Genomic DNA, 18,429 nt, shown 5'->3' with positions numbered 1-18,429 from the left:
AATTGCCGGTCATGGTGGTCAAAGCTCCGACGCTCATAGAATTCCTATGAGCATTGGAGCTTTTACTGCCATGGCCGATGATAAAAAAGGCCTAACCCGGCTTCATAAAAGTGTGTGTGTGTGTGGGGGGGGGGGGGGGATATATGAGACTGATATGTATCTGCTACTTCCATTGTCTGTAAATAGATTTCATACATATTCATTTTGGAAATTTGAAAACCCAACTAGGTTTAGGTCCTTGAGGATCATGGTTGCCCACCCCTGCCCTAAGAGGAATGGAAAGAATCTCTCTGGGATTATGTGAAAGAGGAGCAATTCTGGTCCTTAGTAGAAGTATGATATGATGTAAGAGGTAACAGTGCTGGGCCCACATTGCGACCAGTCAGGCTCCATGCCTGTCTTGATCCCTGTTGTTGTCCTAGTAGCCACCGGGGGAGCCAGAGAGAGAGACCCAGGTGAGAGCAGGCTCAGGCAGAGCAGGGCGTGGCTCCTCTCATGAAAAGCCAGAAGTTTGCACTTAGCAGGAGAGGTGAGGGGGAAGACACAGGTCTCTTCCCAATGGGAAAGTTCCAGGCTCAAGCTGGGTAATGTCTTAGACCTGGGTGTGGAAAAAGCTGGGTCCACACCACCGTTTACAGCCCAGGCCAGCGAGTGTTGTGGAGCGGCAAGTGGCATAAGGCAACCATTTGCAAGGATTGACTGGAGAACTGTGATTGTTTGGAGAATTGTGAGTTTTGCTTTTTCTATTTCTACTAAGGATGTCTTTGTTTGCCTTTTTCATGGAATGCTAGAACTATGGATTTTTGTTTGCTGTTTTTGTTCTCAGCCCAGGCTTGTAGGAAGCTGAGAGTGCCTTTAGTGGGAGAAGTTTGCCATGCTCTGGGAGGGATTTTGAAAGCTGTTTTTGTGCTTTTTGAATGCAAACTTGAGGCTCTTCTCCTGACCCCAGCAGTACTATGAGAGCTGGAGGCTTTCATATTTGGGCTGTTTGAACGTTGAGACTGTTATAGCTAAAGAGCTGGACTTACCTGAGACCTGCAGTGTACAGGCTAGGAGAAGAACTTTGTGGAAAAGAAACTGTTTGGGTGATAAAATACAGTTGGAGTTAAATGAACTGTGTGGAGAAGTCCTGAGAGCTACCCAGGATTTTCCCCTGAAGCTTTTTTCTTTTGAAATTGCATTTTGATTTGCACGAGCTTCAGTGAAGGTGTTATAATACCTGAGCTTCAGTAATGGTGTTACAATACATGAGCTCCAGTATCAGCAACATAAAGTCTCTTTAGTTCTGGCTATATTGTGAAGTAATACAACACCCCCAAAAAGCCACTTAAGACCAACAGAACCAATGTAGCATTTCATAACAGTACCAAACCTAGAGTTCACACAAGGACCTTACCTAGGAAAAGGCAGCACTGTAAACATTGCAATGAGCTCTAGAACAGTGGTTCCCAACCTTGTCCTGGAGGACCACTAGGCCAGTCGGGTTTTTGGGATAGCCCTAATGAATATGCATGGGGCAGATTTGCATGCCTGTCACCTCAATTATATGCAAATCTCTCTCATGCATATTCATTAGGGCTATCCCAAAAACCTGACTAGCCTGGTGGTCCTCTAGGACAGGGGTTGGGAACCACTGCTCTAGAACAGTGGTTCCAATCCCTGTCCTGGAGAACCACCAGGCCAATCGGGTTTTCAGGATAGCCCTAATGAATATGCATGAAGCTGATTTGCATGCCTGTCACTTCCATTATATGCAAATCTCTCTCATGCATATTCATTAGGGCTAACCTGAAAACCCAATTGGCCTTGTGGTATTCCAGGACAGGGTTGGGAACCACTGCTCTAGAGCTTCAGTACACCTGTAGGGTGATGCATTTAGGCAGAAAGAATAAGGAACACAAGTATAGAATGTCAGGTGCAACTCTGGTTAAGACCGAACAAGAAAGGGACCTGGGCATTCTGATAGATAGGACCCTGAAACCGTCGGCGCAATGTGCGGCGGTGGCGAAAAAAGCAAATAGAATGCTAGGCATGATAAAGAAGGGAATCACAAGTAGATCGGAGAAAGTTATAATGCCGCTTTATAGAGCGATGATCAGACCACACTTGGAATACTGCGTCCAGCATTGGTCTCCATACCTAAAGAAGGATATAAAACTGCTGGAGAGGATGTAGAGACAAGCAACGAAGCTAGTGAAAGGTATGGAGAACCTGGATTACGAGGAACAACTTAGGAGACTGGGGCTGTTCTCCCTTGGGAAGAGGAGACTGCGAGGGGATCTGATCGAAACTTTCAAAATCCTGAAAGGAATCGACAAAATAGAGCAGGAAAAACAGTTATTTACAATGTCCAATATGAGGCCTGGAATGCTCTCCCGGAGGAGGTAGTTGCGGAATCCACCATTCTAGGATTTAAGGGTAAATTAGATGCACATCTCCTTATGAGTGGCATAGAGTGATATGGGTAAGGGTAAAGTAGATGCACATCTCCCCAGGGCCGCCATCAGGGCAGTACTACCAGTCCTGCATTCAGGGGCCCGGAGCTGACAGGGGGCCCGGGCTCCCCCAGGGTCCTAGGCAGTGTTCTAAGGCAGGGGCGCCAGTAGCTCGCCAAGGCAAAGTGAGTCGATCACCCAGGACTCACTTTGTCTTGGCGATCTAATCTATCGGGCTGATCAGTCTTCCTCTCCCCGACGTCAATTCTGCAGTCGGAGAGGAAGTTTGGGCCAGCCAATCGCTGTCTGGCTGGGCGGAACGTCCTCTCCGACGGCAGAATTGACGTCGGGGAGAGGAAGACTGATCGGCCCGAAGCAGGGAGAGCATGCGTCGGCGTCGGCTTTGGGGCCTGTTATCCATTGGTGGGTCCTGTTCCCCAATGGCAGCGGCAGCGGCAGTGGCAGTGGCAGTGGCTTGGGGAACGGCAGGGAGAAAGAAAGAAAGGGGGCAGGCAGGGAAACAGAAGGAAAGAAGAGAAACAGAAAGAAAGGTCAGGGAGAGAGGAAGAAAAAGTTGGGGGAGGGAATGAGGTGTGGAGGAGAGAAAGCATACAGGCTGATAGAAGGGAAGAAAGATTGGATGCACAGTCAGAAGAAGAAAGTGCAACCAGAGACTCATGAAATCACCAAAGGTAGGAAAAATGATTTTATTTTAAATTTAGCAAAGTGGAGACAGTATTACCACAGTTTTCAAAGGAATTTGCCCAAATAACTTAATAGTTAACTGGGCAAATTCCCAGAGATGAAAACTTCCCTTCACTTACTATGCACAGTTCTGAATTTATATCTGCTGTCTATATTTTACAATATGGTCCCCTTTTACTAAACTGCAATAGTGGTTTTTAGCGCAGGGAGCCTATGAGCGTCAAGAGCAGCGCTGGGCATTCAGCACAGCTCCCTGCGCTAAAAACTGCTATTGTGGTTTAATAAAAAGGATGGAGGGTATATTTGTATATTTTTTTATGGTTGTTACTGAGGTGACAATGCATAGAGTCATCTGCCTTGACCTATTTGAAAAAAAACCCAGAATAGGAATGATAATTAACATTTTCTCAGCGTATAGTGTGCTTTGTGTTTTTTAATTTTATTGTTGGTAGATCATTTTGACTTGGTCATTTTAAAGTAGCTCACAAGCTCAAAAAGTTTGGGCACCTCTGAGCTAGAGCGTTGAAACTGTGTATTTCTATTTTATCCCCCTTTCACAAAACTGTGGAGCGTTTTTTAGCGCCAGCCGTGGTGGTAGCAGCTCTGATGCTCAGAATTCTATGAGCGTCAGGGCTGTTACCACTGTGGCTAAAATCCACACTACAGTTTTGTAAAAGAGTGAGGGGTTAGTTTGTGATGACATATTCCATACTAGACGAAGGTGTTTTCTGTGTTCTGTGTGTTCGAAAGACATGGTTTTCTGTTAGGATTGACAGTGTAGGATTGATCTGTGCTGGTCTGGCTTGTTTAGTTTTACAATGGGGTGTATTGATGTACTGCTCACTGCAATATGTAAGATGCTGCCTTTTCCTAGGTACTCATGTGTGACATGTGGTTTGTTACTAAAAATCATGTTTTTCTTACAGATGGGGGGGTGCCAATAAATGATGGGCCTCGGGTGTTACATATGCTACGTACGCCACTGTATGTAAAGATACCAGAAAGCTGGCGTAGCAAAAACTTTAAGTAAATTGTTATTCTTCTAAGTTTTGAGTATTTAACCCTCCCACAATCTCACGGGCACTCGTTTCAAGTTTAAAGTTTATTGAGATTTTGATTTAAGCGCAATATCAAATATTTTCAATGCGTATAACAAAAATAAATTTGGGGAAATAAATAAAACCATTTGAACAATAAACATACAAACATATCCATAGATGATTAAAATTACATAAGGAGTACAAGGATAAACTACATTTGTTTAAAAATGCGTTCTCCGCGCCTGCTCATAAATTTGTTGACTGGAAGGATCCAGCAATGTGGCCAGATGCCATTCAGGACAAAGACAGAGAAAGAATTGTGCAATTTGGATTAATGATGGAAGATGATTTAAAGCAAATGGCACAGTCTATGAGTAAAGATCTTGACGGACGTTCTTTTTATGAATATCTCCTCTATGCCAAATCACCCAATGGACGTGAGAAGATTTTACGGGACTGGCTTAGGTGGAGCATTAACACAACCCCAGAGGAGGACTCGTTTTACAAAAAGTTAAGCTCAGAGATATAAAACTCTGAAGAGGGAGAGGTAACCCCCTCTTAGGGAAAGAGTTTATCTTCCAATCATTGCTTCATAATTGTGACAAACGAGCCCAACTCCAAGGTATGAAAGTTTTAACTGTGTATATATCTCAATGTGGATGCAATATGCATTCAACAGGCTTTCAAAAATAGATAAATATTCTGCATTCAGGTAAGCACTAGAGTTTTCAGCATTCATATGATTAATTCTCAAAAATACTTATCAGGGTCCCGACGCGGCCCCGTTTCGGTGTCTACTTCAGGAGACCCCGTCTGACAAAGTTGAATTTTACAAAGAGTAATAGTCATAAGAAATTCAAACACAGGTTCGTTCTGTTGTTGAAAAATTTCCGTGCTACAACAGAACGAACCTGTGTTTGAATTTCTATTACTCTTTGTAAAATTCAACTTTGTCAGACGGGGTCTCCTGAAGTAGACACCGAAACGGGGCCGCGTCGGGACCCTGATAAGTATTTTTGAGAATTAATCATATGAATGCTGAAAACTCTAGTGCTTACCTGAATGCAGAATATTTATCTATTTTTGAAAGCCTGTTGAATGCATATTGCATCCACATTGAGATATATACACAGTTAAAACTTTCATACCTTGGAGTTGGGCTCGTTTGTCACAATTATGAAGCAATGATTGGAAGATAAACTCTTTCCCTAAGAGGGGGTTACCTCTCCCTCTTCAGAGTTTTATATCTCTGAGCTTAACTTTTTGTAAAACGAGTCCTCCTCTGGGGTTGTGTTACTGTTACAGAGTCAGTCTGTTTTGTTTATAGCATAGTGCTTTTTCTGACTCTCAGTTACATTGTTCCTGCTTATAGTGGAAACTTAGGTGGAGCATTAGCAGAAAAGTATGTGTGTATTCAGCCCATGGAAGAAGGGGGGGGGGGCGTCAGGGGGGGGAAGGGGTGCTTGGTGGGCCCAATAGGATTGCTCAGTAAGGGGCCCAGAAATTTCTGATGGCGGCCCTGCATCTCCCTATGAGAAGCATAGGGTGATATGGAGACTAAATCTATGACAGGGTACACCTGACGGGGCCTCCGCGTGTGCGGATCGCCGGACTTGATGGACCTAGGGTCTGATCCGGAGTTAGCAATTCTTATGTTCTTAAGCCAACTAACTACAGATTCTTACATAGAATCAGGTTCAGTGTGTTAGAAATGAAGAGTTTCAAGGCAGAAATTTGAAAGAGACTACCAAAACTCATTGATAGATTGTATACTCTTTAGTTTTGGGCAAGCCTGGACCCCCCTATGGCAAGGAGAAAAGAGAGCTTGCCCTGGTTGCATTTCTCTAATGGAAATTTAATGCAATGAATATCTGGCCTTAATCACACCTGCAGAACACAAATAGGTTCTTACTAAGAATAGAATGAATATACTGTAGAACAGGGGTGTCAAAGTCCCTCCTCAAGGGCTGCAATCCAGTCGGGTTTTCAGGATTTTCCCCAATGAATATGCATGAGATCTATTTGCATGCACTGCTTTCATTGTATGCTAATAGATCTCATGCATATTCATTGGGGAAATCCTGAAAACCCGGCTGGATTACGGCCCTCGAGGATGGACTTTGACAACCCTGCTGTAGAGCCACAAAAATAAAAATATGTAGCCCCAATTCCCTTCCAGTTATGCATTTCTTTCTCTCTTAATCTCATCTCCTTCCTCAACTGCCGAATGGCTTTTCTCCTTTAGGTGTTCTTTTAAGAACTTTCTTTTTTTTAATTCTGCTTAGGTTTGCTGCATTGGCTTGTTTGCTTCGATGGTTTATTGCTCTAGAACAGTGATTCCCAACCCTGTCCTGGAGGAACACCAGGCCAATCGGGTTTTCAGGCTAGCCCTAATGAATATGCATGAGAGAGATTTGCATATGATGGAAGTGATAGGCATGCAAATTTGCTTCATGCATATTCATTAGGGCTAGCCTGAAAACCCGATTGGCCTGGTGTTCCTCCAGGACAGGGTTGGGAATCACTGCTCTAGAATATTGCTGCTTATTACTTATTATGCCTCCTTGGGTATTTGGTTTCATTTTCTCTGAAACTTTTCTGTGTAACATTGTGACCCATTTTAAGCATTTTCAGAAGGAAGGAGCAGAAAACAAATACCGGTGCATGAATAAATAAATATGTATGTTCTCCCTCTTACTGTATCTCCCTTTCTCAGTACTGGCACTCTTGTTTTCTCTTCCATTTTAACCTGCCTCTCTCCCTTCATTTTCTGATTACCTTTCAGTTCCTCTTCTTTTTTTTTTTTTTCCCCTCCTAGATTTTTTTTTTTTTCTCTTTCCTCTCCCAGATTGTATCGTTCAACTCTGACCTTTCAGTCCAATATTTGACAGGTGCTTCATTCCTGCTGCTGAGAGACTGCAGAGGCAGCTGGGGCATATTTATTCATAATCTGCTTCATGAACTAAACCCTTTTTTTTTGCAAAACCACAAAAGCGGTTTTTAGCACAAGCCAGTGCGCTGAATGCTCTGCGCTGCTCCCGATGCTCATGCAAGGGTGTCAAACTCCCTCCTCGAGGGCCGCAATCCAGTCGGGTTTTCAGGATTTCCCCAATGAATATGCATGAGATCTATTTGCATGCACTGCTTTCATTGTATGCTAATAGAGCTCATGCATATTCAATGGTGAAATCCTAAAAACCCGACTGGATTGCGGCCCTCGAGGAGGGACTTTGACACCCCTGTCATAGAGTGAGCATCAGGAGCAGCGCAGAGCATTCACTGCACCGGCCTGCACTAAAAACCGCTTTCGCAGTTTTGTAGAAGGGGGGTGGGGGGAAGTGATTTACAAACTCACATTCACAATATCATAAGACACTACAACATTCATCGGACTTTTCAAAACAACACTTTAAAATCCTAGCCTTCCTACCCAGAGAACAGATTGCACTAATTTCTAGTCTTCTGATTCTAATTCCACCATCACATTTTTAAACATTATCAATAGAAGTATCCAGGAATGGTATCGGAGACAATCAAAGACTGAGTCAATACTAGATTTCTGCAAGAATATCAGAAAATTTCCTAATGGAACTACTATTACTTCTACTATTTATTATTTCTATAGTGCTGAAAAGCGTAAACAGCGCTGTACATTTTAACATACATTAATTCAGCTTTGAACAAATGGTGTAGCCTCTTGCTTGATTCTGTAATCTGCCTGCCTGCTGCTCTGTCCCCAGACTTGAGACAGGCCATATAGAGAAAGTGGCTATCTGATGAACTGTGCTCTGCTTCCCTCTCCCTGCATCTCTGCATAGGTGATAGTACAGAATGACACGAAGACAAATTTTTCCCCATCCCTCGGGAACTTATTTTCCTGTCCCCCGTGAGTTCTTTCCTGTCCCTGCCCCATTCCTGCAAGCTCCATCCTCATCTGCACAAGCCTCAAACACTTTAAAATCATAAGTAGCAACATTCTAGAGCTCAGATTGTGATGTCATAATGCCTCATTCCACCAATGCCTAAGCTCCGTCCTCAACTGCACAAGCCTCAAACACTTTAAAATCATAAGTAGCAACATTCTAGAGCTCAGATTGTGATGTCATAATGCCTCATTCCACCAATGCCTAAGCTCCGTCCTCAACTGCACAAGCCTCAAACACTTTAAAATCATAAGTAGCAACATTCTAGAGCTCAGATTGTGATGTCATAATGCCTCATTCCACCAATGCCTAAGCTCCGTCCTCAACTGCACAAGTGATCCGGCAGAGTACAGTACAGGGATTGGACGGATTCCTGAGGGAAAAGGGGATTGAGGGGTACTGAGGGAGGTGCTGGGGTGTTGCATAAGTATAGACAGCTCACCAGGTCGTGCAGGTGCAAGGCCTGAGGGTTAGGACTTTGATGGGAAGATAGGACTTCGATGACATACCTAGGGGGCAAAGGGGGCCCCTTCTGGTGATTAAGGCAGGCCATGACCTGTTGGGCCGCCGCGGGGGCGGACTGCTGGTCGTGATGGACCTGTGGTCTGACCCGGCAGAGGCACTGCTTATGTTCTTATGTTCTTATAAGTGTTCGGGGGGTCACTTGATGCGTCTGACTTGAGCAGACGTGAGTTTGTGAGCTCTCCGACCCTCAGTCTTCCCACACCGGCTTAACTCACTTTTTTGCGCTGATCTTCTGCATCTGCGCTTCCTGGCCCGTTTCGCGCAGGGGACGGCGTGTGTGGGACCAGAGGACAGCTTCTTTCAGCCCGGAATGCTGGTAAGATCAGCGAAAACGCCAAAGCACAAGCCTGCAGTTTCTCTGCCCAAGATGGCGGCGTCCCCGACTTCCGCTCCCGCTCCAGCGCACTGGGGTGAATGGGCCCAGGAGATATCGCGCATGGTGACCGCGGCCCTGGAGGACAGGCTCCATAAACTACAGTCGGCTGTAGACTGCATTCATGAGCGCTTTGAGGCGCAAGTGGGGAGAATAGCGGCAGTGGAGCAGAGGGTGTCTGATGGGGAGGATGCAGCGCTGTAGGACCGAGCGAGTGTGGCTGCTCTGCAGTCCCAGGTGACTACACTGATGGACTGGCTGAATGACCAAGAGAATCGCCAGCGGCGGAATAATTTGCGAGTTGTGGGGTTGCCTGAGCTGCGGGCGGATCAGGATCTCTATCACTTTTTTCAAGTTTGGCTCCCCACGCGGCTTGGTCTGGAGATGCCAGCAGCTGGGTTCGTCTGCGAGCGGGCGCACCGCGTGGGCCGGAGCGTGGGGGATAACAACCATCCCCGAGCAGCAATTGCTCGCTACCTTAACTGGACAGACAAAGAGCGTATCCTGCAAGCCTTTAGAAAAGCTGGGCAGCTAGAATATGAAGGAACAAAGCTGTTGCTGTTCAATGATTATTCCTTGCGTGTGGCTTCCCTTCGCAAGGAAATGGCGCCACTTTGCTCCACGCTTCATCGCCGGGGAGTGCGGTTTGCACTTGTGTACCCGGCATCTCTGCGCATCTGGAGAGATGGGAGGCCACAAACTTTCACTGACAGAGCTGCAGCACAGCGTTTTATGGACTCCCTGCCAGTAAGAGCGAATGGCGGGGCCCCGGCGGCGGATCCGGCTGTTTAACCTTCTCTGTTCTCCACCGCGATGCTCTATGTGCAACAGTTCCTGGTTCTCGTCGGACCACTGAGGACAGTTTTGATCGGCATTCGTTGCCCTGTCTGGCCGGTTCTGGACATGGTGTTCCGCTTGGGCCATTGGTTTGTTTCTGGTCCTGGGAGCTGGATTTTCTGCGCCTGGACACCGTGTTTTTAGTCCATGCCTTCTGCATGTATTTTTGGACTGGTTCCTAGTGGGTCTGGACTGCTGGTGGGATCAGCGGGGGTTTTGGGGTCGGCTGACTGTTCTCCTGCATTGGCGCAGAATGTTTTTGTGGGAGACTGAGGGTCTCTGAGAGTTTAGCCCTGGCCTTTAGGATGCTCCTTTTTTTGTGAGTGCAGTTTTTTGTTCTTAGTTTTTTCTGTTATATGGGGGGCTGGAGTTTTGTGGGGGCCTTTGGAGATGGGGTTCTCTGGGGGGTTGGGTGGGGTTGGTTGGGGACCTGGGAGGGAGGGGTCCGGGAATGGTGTAGGGGGGTGTTGATAGCTGTGTGTGTCTGTTGGTGGGAGTGGTGGGTGTGTATGTGGATGGGGGAGAGGAATGGATGTGTGGTGGTGCTTCACCTTTGGGAGGATTTGGTTATGCTCCTGAGTCTATGGGGCTTTTTTGGGGTACTGGTGTCCCAATTCATCTGGGTGGGAGGCCTAGCTGGGGGGCTTTCTACCTACTCTATAGTTTGGTTTCTTACTAAGAAGTCTGGAAGTCTCTTTCCTCCATGACTAAGTTGACTATAGCCACTTTAAATGTGGATGGGATCCACTCTCCTGTTAAGCGGAAGAAGGTTCTGACCTGGTTCAAACGGAGGGGAACGGATATTGCATTCGTGCAAGAAACCCATCTCTCCTCGGCAGAACATCTCAAGCTTCGCAGGGATTGGGTGGGTGAGGTCTATTATTCCTCATTTGGTACTAGGAAGCGAGGGGTTGCAATCCTTGTTCATAAACAACTGCCCTTCCACCTTCACAAGGTCCTCCAAGATCCGGAGGGACGTTATGTTCTAGTGTTGGGAGAACTATGGGGACACAACTGGTTATTCTGCAATTTGTATGCTCCTAATGTGTATAATCATAAATTTTTTTCAGCTTTGCTGGCCAAGATAGCCATGTATCCTGCTTACCAACCGGTGGTGGGAGGGGACTTTAACATCACGGTGGATCCTGCCCTGGACTGTAGCCCGGCAAAGATGGTGGCCGGGGACCACGGAGCTAAGGGAGTAAATTTTCTGCTTAGTCAGTTGCAGCTGTTGGACATTTGGAGAATTTTGCATCCCATGGAACATACTTATACCTTTTATTCCCACCCCCATAATGTCTATGCTAGGTTGGATTATCTGCTGGTTTCGCCCTCTCTGCTCCCCAAGGTGTCTGGGATAGCTATCGAGGAGGTTCCTTTGTCGGACCATGCGCCTGTTGTCATGGAGCTTCAGTTTATGCCGGAACCTGAGGAGCGACATTGGAAATTTCCGTATTACCTGTATAGAGATCTTGACTTCCATAAATATCTTCGGGAACAGTGGTTGGAGTATAGCTCTCATAATAACACTAACGATGTTCATCCCATGACCTACTGGGAGGCTTCCAAGGCGGTTCTGCGGGGGTTCATTATTGCCTATCTCTCTCGCAAGCGGAAGTCAATGGATGCGGAGTTACTGACTTTATCGGGGGAGCTTCGGCGGTTGAGGACACGCCATTGTACTTCTCTTTCGGCAGATGATAAACTCCGTTTGATGACCGTCCGGCGGCAGATAGACACAATCTTGACACAACGGGCTTCCCACGATATCTATTTTCAATGGTATAAATTGTTCGCCTGGGGGGGTAAGACTGGGAGATTGTTGGCCAATTTGGTCCGGCCCCCGCGTACTCGTCAGGTTATACTGTCCATCCAGGACCCGAAGGGTACTTGTTACACGCAGGAACGGCAGATTCAACAGCAATTCGTTCATTTTTATGAATCTTTGTATGCTAACCGACCGTTCGCGGACGTTGATAGGGATGCTTTCTTTCAGGGGCTCAAGCTCCCTAGGTTGACAGCAACCCAGTTGGAGCAACTGAATGCCCCTATTAGTTCCGAGGACGTACAGCTTGGTATTAAGAAGCTTAAGTTGACAAAGGCGCCAGGCCCAGATGGGTTTGGCTCTGAGTATTACAAGATTCTGTCGGATCAGATCTCTCCTGCTTTGGCGGGGGCGTTTAATGCGCTCTCTGAGACTCGGGGATTGGGGACTCCTAATATGGCCCATGTCGTGCTGTTGCCTAAGCCTGGTAGGGACCCGGCCCAAGTGGGTTCTTATCGGCCTATTTCCCTCCTTAATCAGGATGCTAAGCTATTTGCTGCGATTTTGGCGCATAGATTGAATGCCTTCTTGCCGCTGTTGATTCATGAGGACCAGGCAGGCTTTGTACCGGGCAGATATGCGTCAATGAATCTGGTCAGAGCTTTGATGGCCCTTCACTCCAGGCGGGGGCGAATCAGCTATTGTAGGCCTGGACATGGAGAAGGCATTTGATAGTATCTCTTGGCAATATCTCTTCTGGGTTCTGCGTCAATTTGGCATAGAGGATTCTATTCATCACTGATCAGTAGCTTATATATACAGCCGCAGGCTAGACTTCTAGTCAATGGTCAGTTTACTGCACCGTTTGCTTTGGGTAGGGGGACGAGACAGGGTTGCCCGTTGTCCCCGTTACTTTTTGTGTTAGCTATTGAACCACTGGCTGCTCGGATTCGCGGTGATCCGAATATTCAGGGTATTCGTATTGGAGGCCAGGAGAGTCGCATTAATCTTTTTGCTGATGATATTCTCCTTTATCTGGACCAGCCCAGACGGGATTTGGGGCGGGTACTCGCTCTAGTCCGTTCCTTTGGAGATCTTTCTGGTCTGCGTGTTAACTGTGATAAATCTGAACTTCTTCCCTTACGGTCCACTACGGTGGAGCCCTGGCATGCGAGTCTTGAGATACCACCGGTGAAGGGGCCGACGTGGTACCTTGGTGTATATTTAAGCCCAGACCTCAAGCTTCTGTACCGCTCCAATGTGACACGTCATCTGGAGGCAATTCAGCACTTGTGTGACAAATGGAGAGATCTACCGCTGGGGGTTTGGGGGCGGGTGGCTTTGACTAAGATGGTACTTCTCCCCAAGATTTTGTATCTGTTGCAGGCTGTGCCCCTTTGGGTTACTGATAAAGAGGTGCGTCTGTTTCGTTCGATTATCTCCTCTTTCATTTGGCGGCATAAGCGGGCCCGAATTAGCTATGCCACCTTGGCTTTGGATAAATATAGGGGTGGCTTGAATCTTCCCGATCTTCGCTATTATAATGTCGCCGCTCTGTTCCGCTTTATTCATGAAGGGTGGTCGGGATGTTATAGGTTCTCTTCACAGGGTTGGGTGGAGTCCTGGTGTGCCCCCCACTCGGTCCTGTCCCTTCTCCATGCACCGTTGTCGGCTATACCAGGGGGAGGGGCTAAGTTTGCATATCTTTTACCTTTGCGGCGTGCGTGGCGGTGATGGAGGCGTCGGCAGGGGAAGACTCCGGTAGCTTCCCTTTTGTTACCGTTGTATGGCAATCCTGACTTTCCTCTGGGAGTGGGCCACGCCTGGTTTCGGCAGTGGGAGCAGAGAGGAGGTAGAACTCTTCAGGATATTCTTACAGTGGGAGGGGGGGGTCATTTTCCTTCCTTTGCCCAGCTGCAGACTCACTGGCAACTGCCTCGGACTCACTTCTGGGCTTACCTTCAGGCCCGGCATTATTACTTGTCCTTGGACTGTCGCTGGGGGGAGGCTTGGCTCTGTGGTCCCTTGGATGTTCAATTTTTTCAGGTATCTCCAGCTTCTAATAAATTAGCTACCTGGTATCGGATTCTGAAGAACGCATCGGACCTGGGACCTATTGATCGACTGGCTTCCCAGTGGCAATCAGAGCTGGGCACTACCCTGGATCGGAAGGCCTTTCTTGATCTCTTTGCCATTGTGCATGCCTTGGGAGGTTCCACAGATTTCAGGGAAATGCAATTTAAAATTTTGCATCGGGCTTATATTTCTCGGGCTTGGGGAGCTCGTATGGGCCTTTGGGAGGACGCAGTTTGTATCAAATGCAATCGTTTCTTAGGTACCCTTACCCACCATTTTTTGGAATGCCCCTCTTCTGCCTTATGGCCGCAAGCTCTCCCCTTTTTAGAGCGCATTCTCCAATGAGCTGTGCCCTGGTCTTATGGTTTCCTGCTTTTGGGAGATCAACGTGAATTGATTGAGGGAGGGTTCACGTTTCCCCAACGCAGGGTTCTCTACATGGCTGTCTTGGTAGTAAAAAAGCTCCTGTTGCAGCATTGGATGGATGATTCTGTGGCATCCTTTCCGCAGTGGACGGCTCGTTTGGTAGAGGTGGGGCGGTACGAACTTCAACGTGTCCCTGGATCTGGGACTCTGGCCCACCGTTGCTATCGAGATCTGTAGCAGCGGGTGTTGAAGGTTTGTTCCAGCTTGGAGACAGTGGGCACGGACTCCTCCCCTTGATTTTTTCTTCTAGAGGGGCTGTTGCTCTTTCTTTTTCCTTCCTTTTGTCTTTCTGTTTCCGGGGTAGTTGCATCGGTGTGTGTGCGAGAGTCGCATCTGGGAGTATGGATGTCTGGAGATTTGAGTGTGGAGTGTTTGTTGTGGTCTGTGGTGAGGGCTTGGGGTCTGTGTGTGTTTGTTTGGAGGGGTTTGATATCTCAAAATGTCAATTGTGATGGGCTTCCACCCATGGGGGTTTGTACTGAGCACCACTTGTTGTCATTATCTTCCGTGCTGATTCTGGATGCTTTATTTTTGCTTGTTCTGCTAATGGTTATATGTTCCTTTGCAATTGTTAATAAAGATATTTGAAAAAAAAAAAAATAATCATAAGTGTTCAAGGCTTGTGCGGTTAAGGCAGAGCTTACAGGAATGGAGCAGAGACAGCGACAAAATTCACGGAGACGGGATTGGAAAACTGAGTTCCTGTGGGGACGGGGACAAATTTGTCCCTGCACCATTCTCTAGGTGATAGCATTAGAAAGGGGGAGGGGAAAGAAGAAAAGCAGCTGGTTTTGAATGCCCAGGTTGAGGCCGAAGCTCCAGAGAAGTCAGGAAAAGGAAGGGCTACAAAAATTCTGGGCTCCTTTCTCTCGCAGGAATAATAATTCCCTGCTCTGTAGTAGATCTATATAGCCAGATTGATACGAAGATTGCTTTCTGCTGTTCTCCTAGGCTTCTGTGGCAGGCATCATGCTTGTTGTGATTTTCAGGTTCTCACCAGGTCTGGGTTTCAGCCATCATGCTGTGCTTACTTCAGGGTCCTAAGCCTGCAACAAGTATGTCTCCAACCATGGAAGCCTAAGAGAATACATAACCCAGCTTCACAGGGAGAACATCTTTAAACTCACCAAAGAATTTTCCATTCTACGGAAAAAAAAAAAAGACTAAGATTTCCCCCACCATGAAAATGTGGAATAATCCAATTGTAATATCCCATGTAATAGGGGTCCCCACCTAACTTTCAAGATGAAGCCATATGCTACTTTCAGCTCGCAACAAACTTCCGATACTTAGGGCTCCTTTTATTAAGCCGCGCTAGCGGGGTTAACGCACGTGACTTTTCATCATGCGCTAAGCCCTGCGCTGGCCGAAAATCTACCGCCTGCTCAAGAGGAGGAGGATGCGGCGAGCGCGGCCGGCGGTTTAGCGTGCGCTATTACATGCGTTAAACCGCTAGCATGGCTTTGTAAAAGGAGCCCTTAGCTTTCATGGTAGAATCTCAATAATAGCCCAACAGATGCCTTTTTTTTTTATTTTTTTTTTTTAAGTGTTTTTGCGATAATCTATGCTTTTGTGTTTTATTGAATAATCATTGGGTGGGTGGGAGTAAATGGTTGGTTATGAATAAGTGTAAGCTGAATGTGCTTTTATTGTATTACTAGTGTTTTAGCCCATTACATTCGTTACAGGAACGGGTGCTAGAATAGCCCCACCTATACCCTGACCCTGACTCTGACCCCACCCATGCCCCGCCTCTATCATGCCCGGACCCTGCCTCCCACTGATCCCAGTCCCACCACCTCACCTTTTACCATTTCCTTTGTACCCTTTTGGCCCTCATAGATCCTCCATTGCATTTATCACCCGACAGGGTCTTTACTTACCCGAGGCAGCAGCAGCAGTCCTGACGTACCAACTTTTCCTCCCTCAGTGCCCCAAAGCAGCAGTGGTCCTACCATTTCCATCTCTTCCTTTCCCCCTTTCACACCATCTACCATCTCTCTCTGACCCTGTTTCACCCCTTTTGCCATCTTTCCCTTTCCTGTCCCCCTCTGTTCTTTCCCAAGACCATCTCTCTCTCCTGCCCCCTCCACACTCCCTGAAGTCTATCTCTCCCTATACCCTACCATCTCTCCTGGTCCCCCTAGTAGCCCCTCTGTCCTTCTCATCCATCTGTCTCTGTCTCTCTCTCCTTTCCTCACTTGAGTCCAACATCTCGCCCTTCGCCCACTCCCTCCACCGAATCCATCACCTCCTGCCTCTGCGGAGCTCTTGCAGCTCCTTGCCCTCCTCCAGCCAGGCTTCAGCCATCTACACTGGCTCCAGGCTCGGCCGCTGCGGCCTGCAGCTGCCGCCAGCCGCCGCCACCGACATCCACCTCGGGGGACAGAGAGAGAGAGAGAGAGATTCTCGTGTGCGCCAGGAAAGGGTGCATGGGGGGGGGGGTTGGGGGGAGGAGGCCACGACGGCGGCGAATGACGGTGGCGAAGTTATAGGGAGGGAGGGAGTAGAAGCGTGCATGCACACTCTTGCTCGCGGGGCCCTACAGCTCATGGAAAACGGAACATGCAGGTGGGAGTGCGCATGCGCGCTTAGAGTTTTATTATCTTAGATTATATGTTACATCTTATGTATTGTACTATTAAAATCAATAAAGAATTAAAAAAAAAAAAAGAATGTTGTGTCAGGATTATTTTCCTTATTTTCATGGCTAACAACACAAGCTACTACATTATCAGTTTGGAAGATGGAATCAAAACAAAACAAATGAATTTCAGACTCCAAAAAAGGCACAAAGGAGTGTAACCTGCCTGGAGCAGCTGAACAAAGACGATAATAACCTGCATGTCCTGCCTCTTACTGGCCAAATTAGATGCACTATGCTTGTCTTATCTACTCTGTGTTATTATCCCACCTGTTGCTAGGACAAAGTTTGTCTACACCAGTGTGCCCAACACGTCAATCGCGATCGACCAGTAGCTCAGGAAGGCAACGCGAGTCGATCGCGGAGCCCATCCCGGGCTCCGTGATAGACTCGTGTTGCCGTCCTGATCTACCGGGCCGATCAGCCTTCCTCTCCAGTGTTCTCTCTAGGGCCTTTTAGCTGGGCGGTCCGCCCAGCTGTCATCTGCTGCTGCCGCCGCTGCTGAACATAAAAAAACCCCCAAAAAAACGGCTTGGAGATTTCAACCCGTAGCGAACTTATGCTCCGTGGCTTTAACGTGTGTGTGCCGGCTTCCCTTCTCTTCCCTCCGAAACCGGAAGTTATGTCCGGGGGGGGGAGAAGGGAAGCCGGCACGCACATGTTGAGAGCCCTGAAGCAAGCGTTCGCTATGGGCTAAGGCGGGAGACAGGTTAGTGAAGCATTTCCTCTTCTTGCTGCCGGGTCCTGCCTACTTTCTGTTTCCGCGAAGGCAGGACCCGGCAGCATTTCCCCCAACAGCTCAATCGCGATGCTGGTCGGCCGAAGCAGGGAGAGGTTGGGGCGGTGTCGGCTTTCGGGCCTGTTATTGGTGGCGGTTTGGGGCTTGTTATTGGTGGCGGTTTGGGTCCTGGTCCCCGATGGCAGTGGCTTGTGGGAGGGCAGGGAGAAAGAAAGAAAAAGGGCAGGCAGGGAGACAGAAGGAAAGAAGAGAATCAGAAAAAAAAGAAAGGGAGGCAGAGAGAAAGAAAGGGCAGGGAGAGAGGAAGCATACAGGCTAAAAGAAGGGAAGAAAGATTGGATGCACAGTCAGAAGAAGAAAGTGCAACCAGAGACTCATGAAATCACCAGACAAGGTAGGAAAAATTATTTTATTTTAAATTTAGTGATCAAAATGTGTCTGAATTCATATCTGCTGTCTATATTTTACACTAAGGTCCCCTTTTACTAAACCGCAATAGAGGTTTTTAGCGCAGGGAGCCTATGAGCGTCGAGAGCAGCGCTGGGCATTCAGCGCAGCTCCCTGTGCTCTAAAAACTGCTATCGTGGTTTAGTAAAAAGGGAGGGGGGTATATTTGTCTATTTTTGTATGGTTGTTACTGAGGTGATAGTGTCATCTGCTTTGACCTCTTTGAAAAACCCTGGAATAGGAATGATAATTAACATTTTCTATGCGTACAGTTTTTTTAAAATTTTATTGTTGGTAGATCATTTTGACTTGGTCATTTTAAAAGTAGCTCGCAAGCCCAAAAAGTGTGGGCACCCCTGGTCTACACAATCTTAAATTTGAATAAGAACAGACTAGAAGCCAGATTTCAGAAAGAATGTACAAATCGGAATTCAGATGTCCAATCGGGATGTGTTCGATTTCCACCACATCCTGATTGGTCCTAGAACTTTTCT

The 18,429-nt window shown here is 47.3% G+C and overlaps 1 protein-coding gene across 2 annotated transcripts in view; it reads left to right on the top strand.

Annotated features, from left to right (window-relative positions):
- Positions 1-490: 490 nt before the first annotated feature.
- Positions 491-18,429, top strand: part of ST6GALNAC5 (ST6 N-acetylgalactosaminide alpha-2,6-sialyltransferase 5) — a 215,778-nt gene continuing 197,839 nt past the window's right edge. Inside the window, exon 1 of one of the 2 annotated variants that reach the window (XM_033916579.1) lies at positions 491-727. The gene's annotated coding sequence lies outside the window, so the exon portion shown is untranslated. The remainder of the gene's footprint in view (positions 728-18,429) is intronic. The other variant, XM_033916582.1, reaches the window with a different exon arrangement.

This window comes from Geotrypetes seraphini, chromosome 12 (genome assembly GCF_902459505.1).
Source record: "Geotrypetes seraphini chromosome 12, aGeoSer1.1, whole genome shotgun sequence".
In the NCBI taxonomy this organism is placed as follows: domain Eukaryota; kingdom Metazoa; phylum Chordata; class Amphibia; order Gymnophiona; family Dermophiidae; genus Geotrypetes; species Geotrypetes seraphini.
This window is presented reverse-complemented; position numbering and strand designations above follow the sequence as displayed.